The sequence below is a fragment of the Engraulis encrasicolus genome, unplaced genomic scaffold (assembly GCF_034702125.1).
Source record: "Engraulis encrasicolus isolate BLACKSEA-1 unplaced genomic scaffold, IST_EnEncr_1.0 scaffold_41_np1212, whole genome shotgun sequence".
In the NCBI taxonomy this organism is placed as follows: domain Eukaryota; kingdom Metazoa; phylum Chordata; class Actinopteri; order Clupeiformes; family Engraulidae; genus Engraulis; species Engraulis encrasicolus.
In genome coordinates, this window is record NW_026945720.1 from 202,501 (window position 1) to 210,000 (window position 7,500).

The following is a 7,500-nucleotide window of genomic DNA, read 5'->3' on the forward strand; positions in this document are numbered from 1 at the left end:
ATGCCACAATCAACTCCCCTAAAAGCATCAAGCCAAAGAAGTCCGCCACCCACCTTGCTCATGGTTCTAACAAGTCCACAGCAAACAACCAAATCACCACAATCAAGAACTTCTTTGTCCGGGACGTATCTGGCACGTCCCGCTGCATGGGAACAATCTGTGGTAGGTGTTGCTAATGCAATCTCTCCGCATACTTTGTATAGTATTTCCCGTTCGAAAAAGTTACAGCATTGTTGTTGTCATGTTATAGAATGTTATAGGATTATAGAAAGTATCCTTAGTTATCCTACAGGAATCTTGTAATACTTTGGGACATTTTACTACAAGACTATCACAGACACTACAGAACAGACAGCTACCAGAGCTTCTCCACATAAATACCACATAGATTATATTTACTATAAAGGTACTACAGAACACCATAGAAATATTATAGATTACTACAGAAACCCTATAGTTTTTCTGCCGTGTTTTTTTTGTAAGGATTGTATTTGTATATTTATTATTGTTATTATTCCAGGGCTTTGATTTAACCCCATCATCTGACACTGGTGAAGATGTGTCACAAGTGAGTTCCATGTCTTATCTTCTTATATATCTTCCACAGAACTACTTTCAGTTACATTCAAACTTGAATTCATTACTGGAACTTTACAAATAATGTTGCATCTCTGCTCTGTCTGTGAATCCCAGGATGTGGTTGATACGGAACTGACTTTGACTGCACACAGCACAGCTTTTGAAAATGTGTTAGGAGTAAGTTGAATAACTTTTCCTGTCTTTGCATTTCTGCAGCTTGTATTCTCAAGGCAAAAAAATGTTCACAAGAGTGAATATTTACCTGCGGTATCAGTAATATGCAACTCTTTCTATTTATCACAGGACGTCAGTGTTACATCAGATCCCACTGCCCCCAGCACAGTTGGTGAAGTTGCGTCACAAGTGAGTTCAATGTATATGATTGAAAGTACTTTATCTTTCTGTTATAGACTTATGTGCCTCTACAATGCTCCGTTCAGAGGTCAGAGTCTCATTGTTTCTACTTTCCGTATGACATATTGTGTAACAGGAGGAAGAACATCAGTCTGTGGCCGACATGAGCAGTACCTTCAGTGAGATGGGTTTGCAAGACCCATTGGACACCAGCTATGCTCCATCCAGTAACACCCAACCATCCAGCCAGGAGTCTTCTTCAGGATCAAGTTCAACCAATAGAAATAACACGGGATGGTCGGGGAAAAAGTGGGTTGTGAATGAGAGCCAACTCCTTCAACTTTTCAAATTTTGCAGCACATGTGGCTCAGAAATAGTGGAACGCAAATTTATCACTCACTCCAGCCAAATAACAATTCAGTGGAGCTGTCTGAATGCTCATTCTGGAGAATGGTCTTCCTGTCCAAATACCAGAGGGATGCCTGAAAACAACCTCCTCATCAATGCAGCCACATTTTTTACCGGAACCACCCATACTACAATAACCGAGTGGGCTGAACTCCTCCGTCTACCAGTTCCCAAGAAAACTCAGTTTTATGCTTCACAATCAACCTACATAATTCCTGTAATACAGCAAGTATACACAGAGCAGCATGAAAGAATCATGGAGCGTCTTATTCAACTTTCTGCATCAGGACAAAAGATTGAACTCTGTGGAGATGGAAGAAACGACAGTCCAGGTAAGGCTGAATTCTACAATAGTGCATGTCACTGCAACATTCTAGGATAGTTATCTATTCATTTGTCTAATACCTGTTTCCAATGAAGTCATCTCCTTTTTTTATCTTGCAGGGTACAGTAGCAAGTACTGCACTTACTCATTTCAAGACGATGCCACGAAAGAAATCGTGCATTTCGAATTGGTTCAGGTAAATTATTCAGAACTCTGTAACATAATAACACCAACCCAATGTACCTGTTTACAATTCATTTGATTTTGAATGCTGACATATTTTTACCTTTATCTATGTTGGTTAATTACATCGATGTTGGTCTCTATAGGTTACAGAGGCGAGCAGCTCTGTGGCGATGGAGGTGGTTGGATTTCAACGGGGTCTGGACTACCTGCTTGAGAGGGGTGTCAACATTGGTGTCTTGACAACAGACAGATCCCCTTCCATCCGTAAACTGATGAAGGACAATTACAGCAACATTCAACAGGAGCTGGACCCATGGCATGTCTGTAAAAGTAAGTCAACAACAGCATGCGTGGGCAATTGTTTCAGTGCTAAATAATGGGCAGTCATGGGTGAGCGGTTAGGGCGTCAGACTTGCATCCCAGAGGTTGCCGGTTCGACTCCCGACCAGCCAGGTTGGTGGGGGGAGTAATCAACCAGTGCTCTCCCCCATCCTCCTCCATGACTGAGGTACCCTGAGCATGGTACCGTCCCACCGCACTGCTCCCCATGGGGCGCCACTGAGGGCTGCCCCCTTGCACGGGTGAGGCATAAATGCAATTTCGTTGTGTGCAGTGTTCACCTGTGTGCTGTGGAGTGCTGTGTCACAATGACAATGGGAGTTGGAGTTTCCCAATGGGCTTTCACTTTAACTTTTTCACTAATTACATTTCCTCCTTTTTTTTCCTAATATTCCTCGCCAAATTGTTTTTGTAAGGTCTGAAGAAGAGACTTGTTACAGCTTCGAACAAGAAGGAAAACAAAATCCTGCAGCCATGGATCAGGTCAATCACCAATCACATGTACTGGTCATGCAGCACCAGTAAGGGCGACAAGGAGGTAAGTAAATTGAAGTCTACGTCAGTAGTAGTGTGTGGTGTGAATTGGATAACATCAAGTACTAAAAAAAGCCTTCGTTATGACAAGTGATCACGTTTGCAATCTTTTCCTACTTTCTGCTTTCTGTTTCTGCATTTTTTCCTTTTTTAATAGGAATGCCAAAGAAGATGGAAATCACTTCTCTACCACATCCGTGGCATCCACAGATGGGAGGAGGAGGATGCTGAGCATAGGTGTTACCATCCACCACTAACAGAAGAGGAGCAGAGGCGAAAAATGTGGCTCGAGACAGATTCACCTGCGTTTCAAGCGTTGACTGGACTGGTCATGGACAAGAACCTCCTGCGAGATTTGAGACAAATGACTCTGTTCAAGCACACTGGTAAGTTTATACACACTTTCCACACTAATTTTTGAAGTCATTAACAATCGCTGAAATGAACACTAAAAATGAATAATTGTTGAATACATCACCTAGTCATAGTGTTTATAGGTTTGCTAATTGATGTGTGTCACAGCACTTTATAAGCAGTTTCAATATTTTTCTTATTCACATTATTCCATGTTTACTTTGAGATCATGGTTTGTGTGTGTGTGTGTTTGTTTGTGTTTTTTCATTGAATCAGGATCACTTGAGGTTTACCATTCCGTAATTCTGAAGTATGCGGAGAAGCGGCTTCACTTCAGTTACGACAGCATGAGGGCTCGATCTCAACTGGCTATTCTGGATCACAACAACAACCTTGAGAGACCACAGGCTACAACACAAGATGGTATGACTACGTAAAAAAATCAGTGAATACCTGTTGGTGTCAGCTGAGTGACATGTCAGACCTGCCCTGTAGACCAGAACAACAGTATACAATTATAGTTATCTACCTGTTATTTTTCTTTATGGGCACAATAAATTAGTCATCTGTTCACGAGTTTGTCCTTGAGTGCTTGGTGTACAACATGCACGCTTGGCATATTAGCTGGCCTCGGTCCCAGGGTGCTTCAAACAGAGCTCATGCGAAATGGTGTATAGAGGAAGTGTAGCTGGGTGTTCTAGTGAAATGGAGGAGTATGGGGAGTTGATGGGACATTCGGAAAGCTTTTGTGCATGACAGGTGAAAGAGAGGAGGGATATAAATATGTGTGAAGGCGGGAGCAAGTAATGATGGCTGTCAATCACTCGCAGACTTCCTCCAGAACTGCGTTTATATATAGTATATATAAACAACATCTAGAGCAAGCTGGTCCACTTCAGAGGAGACTGGGCCAAGGATGACTGGAGCACACAGGATACGTTTTTCAGTTTTTATTGAGGTGCAGTTAGGCTCGTACCTCAATAAAAACAGAAAAAATATCCTGTGTGCTCCAGTCATCCTTGGCCCAGTCTCCTTTGAAGTGGACCAGCTTGCTCGAAACCAGGGGTCCCCAAATTTTTTTCTCTGGGGGCCACATTATCGTTCCTGACTGGGGTCGGGGGCCGGGATCAATGTGGGCTGTATGCTAGGCTACTGCCTGTTATAGCCATGATTTCTAGCACAAAATAGTTCATGATTACAAGCGATTTGCAAATGAAGTGAGTACTTCACATGTAAAAATAGCAAGGAAAGGTTAGAAAAATATGGTGAATGACAGTTTATGAGTGATACAATAGATACAATATTTTATCATTATTTTTTCTATGAGGTTTGTTTCTTTGGGCCAGTGTAAATGGTGAGGTGGAGGGCCGTGCAAAGGGGCATGGCGGGCCGCATCCGGCCCCCGGGCCTTTGTTTGGGGACCCCTGGTCTAAACTGAATGGTCCCAGACTGAGAGCACCAAGAAAGCTAGAGCGCAAGTGACCTCCTAACCTTAGTCAGCTATTGACTTGTGATTGAATTGTGATTCTCTTAGGACAAGCAAGATACAAGGCTGCCTCCTCAAAGCAGTCGCAACAGTGGGTTGCGAAACCGATTTATGAAGGCACAACACAGACTTTTCGGGATGACCTGGTGGAGCGTGTCCTGAGGAGGAGGGAAGACAGCAGTGTCGTGTTGTCCAAACCCGTGCCCCGTCCTCGACCAAGAAGAAGGAGACTGCTGCACAACATAGCTCCAGTTCCAAGACCGGAAAAGAGTGACCTGGTTGCCAAAGCCAGGTCTCGCTACATGACCATGTTGTAAAGGTGTAGAACATTGCCATTACCTACATGCTGCTTTTCTAAAAAAAAAACATTTACTTTGTACATAGTTTTCCCAACAGTGTTTGTGAGATTATTTGCACTTGCCTACATTTTTTTCTTATAGCTTCATGTAAAGACAACAGCACACATTGCAGACTGTTATATTGTAACTGTATTGACCAAGTGCTCACAGTTGACAGGAAAAACAGTGTACAATAGTATAAACATTCTTTATGAATAATTAAACCACAAAAACAGTAGACTATATACATGTGCACAAGGTATACGATACTGTGAACAATTTTACGTTTTTAGGCTGATAATATTTACACTGTGAACAATTTTACGTTTTTAGGCTGATAATATTTGCACTGTGAACAATTTACGTTTTTAGGCTTATAATATTTGCATTATTTTTTTTTTTTAAAGCCTTTCAAATTAAAAGAAAAGACATTTGTTTTGCATTATATCTTGGTCACAACGAGCGTGCTGTAATAAAAGAACAAATAACTTGACCTTCAAAAGAATTCCAGTGTTTTTGCTTGAGGTAGGCTACTGGCAATGCAGTTTTTCAACAGATGTCCTCTGCACCTCTGAAGCCGGTGTAATTTCCAGTGGGGGATGGGTATCGTTGCCTTATCGCTCCGACTATGCAGCTGGGCAATATCTTCCTATTGCCAGGGCCTAGGCGCTCTCCTCGTAGAGTCCAGTCCAATACAGCACGGTAAGCTACGAGCCTACATTGACTGAGGAGAGGTAAAAATAAAAGCACAACTTTGGTTATTTCCTCTGCACAGAGAACCATATGTGTAGCACAAAAAGCAGATGTGTCAAACACTTTACCTTCCCACAAAGTAAAAAGGTGACCAGTGTATTCGTCTTACTATCAGCTGATTCTGGTTGGTCTGACTTTGCTGTCAGTCCATTAGGTTTGTAATCTTTTTTCCCAGTAACGACCAGTGTTGGGAGGTAATGCATTAGTAATTAATTACTGTAATACATTACTTTTTGCCCTAATGCAGTAATGTAAGGCATTAGATGGCAAAAAAATCTGTAATATTAACCTAGTTAGAAAGCAAACAAGTTACAACTATATTACAATGACCTGGATTGTATTGGTATACAGTGTGGGTCAGAAAGAAGCTATTCCTAAGCCTGGTAGTTCTTAGTCTGCATGCTGCCAAAAACACCTCCTAGGTTGGAGTTGAAGAAGTTGTGACATGGGCTTGATTTACACTAGCCAGATCCATATTTAGGCCTACAGTTCTTCTGGCGAAAGTAAACAGTAATGCAAAGTAGTGCAATCCGTTACATTTTAAATATTGGTTTAAATATTAGTAACATTATAGTGTAAGGGATTATTTTGAAAATACAGTAAACATGTAATCAGTAATGCATTACAGTTTTTGAGTAACTTTCCCAACACTATGTGCCCAATAGCGTGCTACTGTTGTGGCCTACCGGTATTTACAAAACAAAAGTTTACTTATGGCATCTCTGAAAACAAGCAGTGTTGGCTCGAACAGTGTTATTACATGAAATAACTCACTCTGTGGAAAGCTTTCCATCGGGCCCTTCTGGTGTTGGTCTCTTTTTCCAATTGATCTTTGGAATGTAAAAGATCATCTGCAGCACCTCCGGGTGAATTAGATGAGGAAATCCATCTGATCGCGTGACACCCTGGCCGTTGTTGTCCCGGTCCTGCATTATGTCCCACTCCGTACAACATAAACTTTCCTCCTCAGTATCCATTTGGATGCAGCATTCGCATTCGCACCACCATGTCTCCGAGGCCCTTGGTCGTGAACCCCCCTCGGCCTGTTGCGCTCTCTGCGCCTCCCTCTCAGCTCTCTCCTTCTCTAGCGCAAGCAACTGCTCTTCCGTATATTCTGGCTCGAACAAATATGGTCGGCCGTCGAAATCAAATGGTTCGTCGTCGCTGTTATTTTCTTCCACGTCAGATACGTTCTCCATATACTCCTCCATCGTTAATGACTGAAATCGCTTGGTTGTTGATAAGAACTAGTGAGCCCTGACGACGTCTTTCTACACGGGCTACGATCATGCGTAGACGATCCAGTGTCTACTCTAATAATTACAGAACAACAGGGTATTGTAAAGTAAATCTCACTGCTGAAGACAAGCTGTAATGTGGTCCATAATGTATGAATTATGAAAAACTAAAACTTGCTGCAGTAAAACTAAGATTAGTGTCTAAGATTAGTGTCTTCGATCATCACACACTGGATGACAGGTTCTCCTCCGCCTCTGCAAGAACCGTGCGCATGCGCAGAATAGCTAAGATTCTCGTTGATAGTGTGGAGCTAAATGGGCACATTACCTTACGTTGGACATGGTCCATAATGTATGGATTGAAAAACTAAAATGCTGGAATACGTGACTGTCCGCAAAACTGAAGTTATCTGGAGGGATATGTGGCAGCTCGACCGATAGACTTGTTTGGACTACCGGAAGACGGGGATGTAAACAAACCGGTATGTGGCTGCTTGCACTTCACGCATTGTGTTTGACACTGTCACTCGTTTTGAGTCGCACAAACGCCAGTGTCGTATTGTCAGGTGTCTGCTGATGTTGCATATATTTTTTGGTGATTTTTGG

At 42.3% G+C, this 7,500-nt stretch overlaps 1 protein-coding gene and 1 long non-coding RNA gene across 2 annotated transcripts in view; both read left to right on the forward strand.

Annotated features, from left to right (window-relative positions):
* The window catches only part of LOC134443996 (nuclear factor 1 B-type-like), a 333,951-nt gene that overhangs the window by 184,268 nt on the left and 142,183 nt on the right, over positions 1-7,500 (forward strand). The gene's annotated exons all lie outside the window — the stretch shown is intronic.
* On the forward strand, positions 520-1,146 carry LOC134443990 (uncharacterized). Its single transcript, XR_010033829.1, has 3 exons — positions 520-568; positions 883-942; positions 1,070-1,146. It is a non-coding gene; the product is annotated as an uncharacterized LOC134443990 (long non-coding RNA).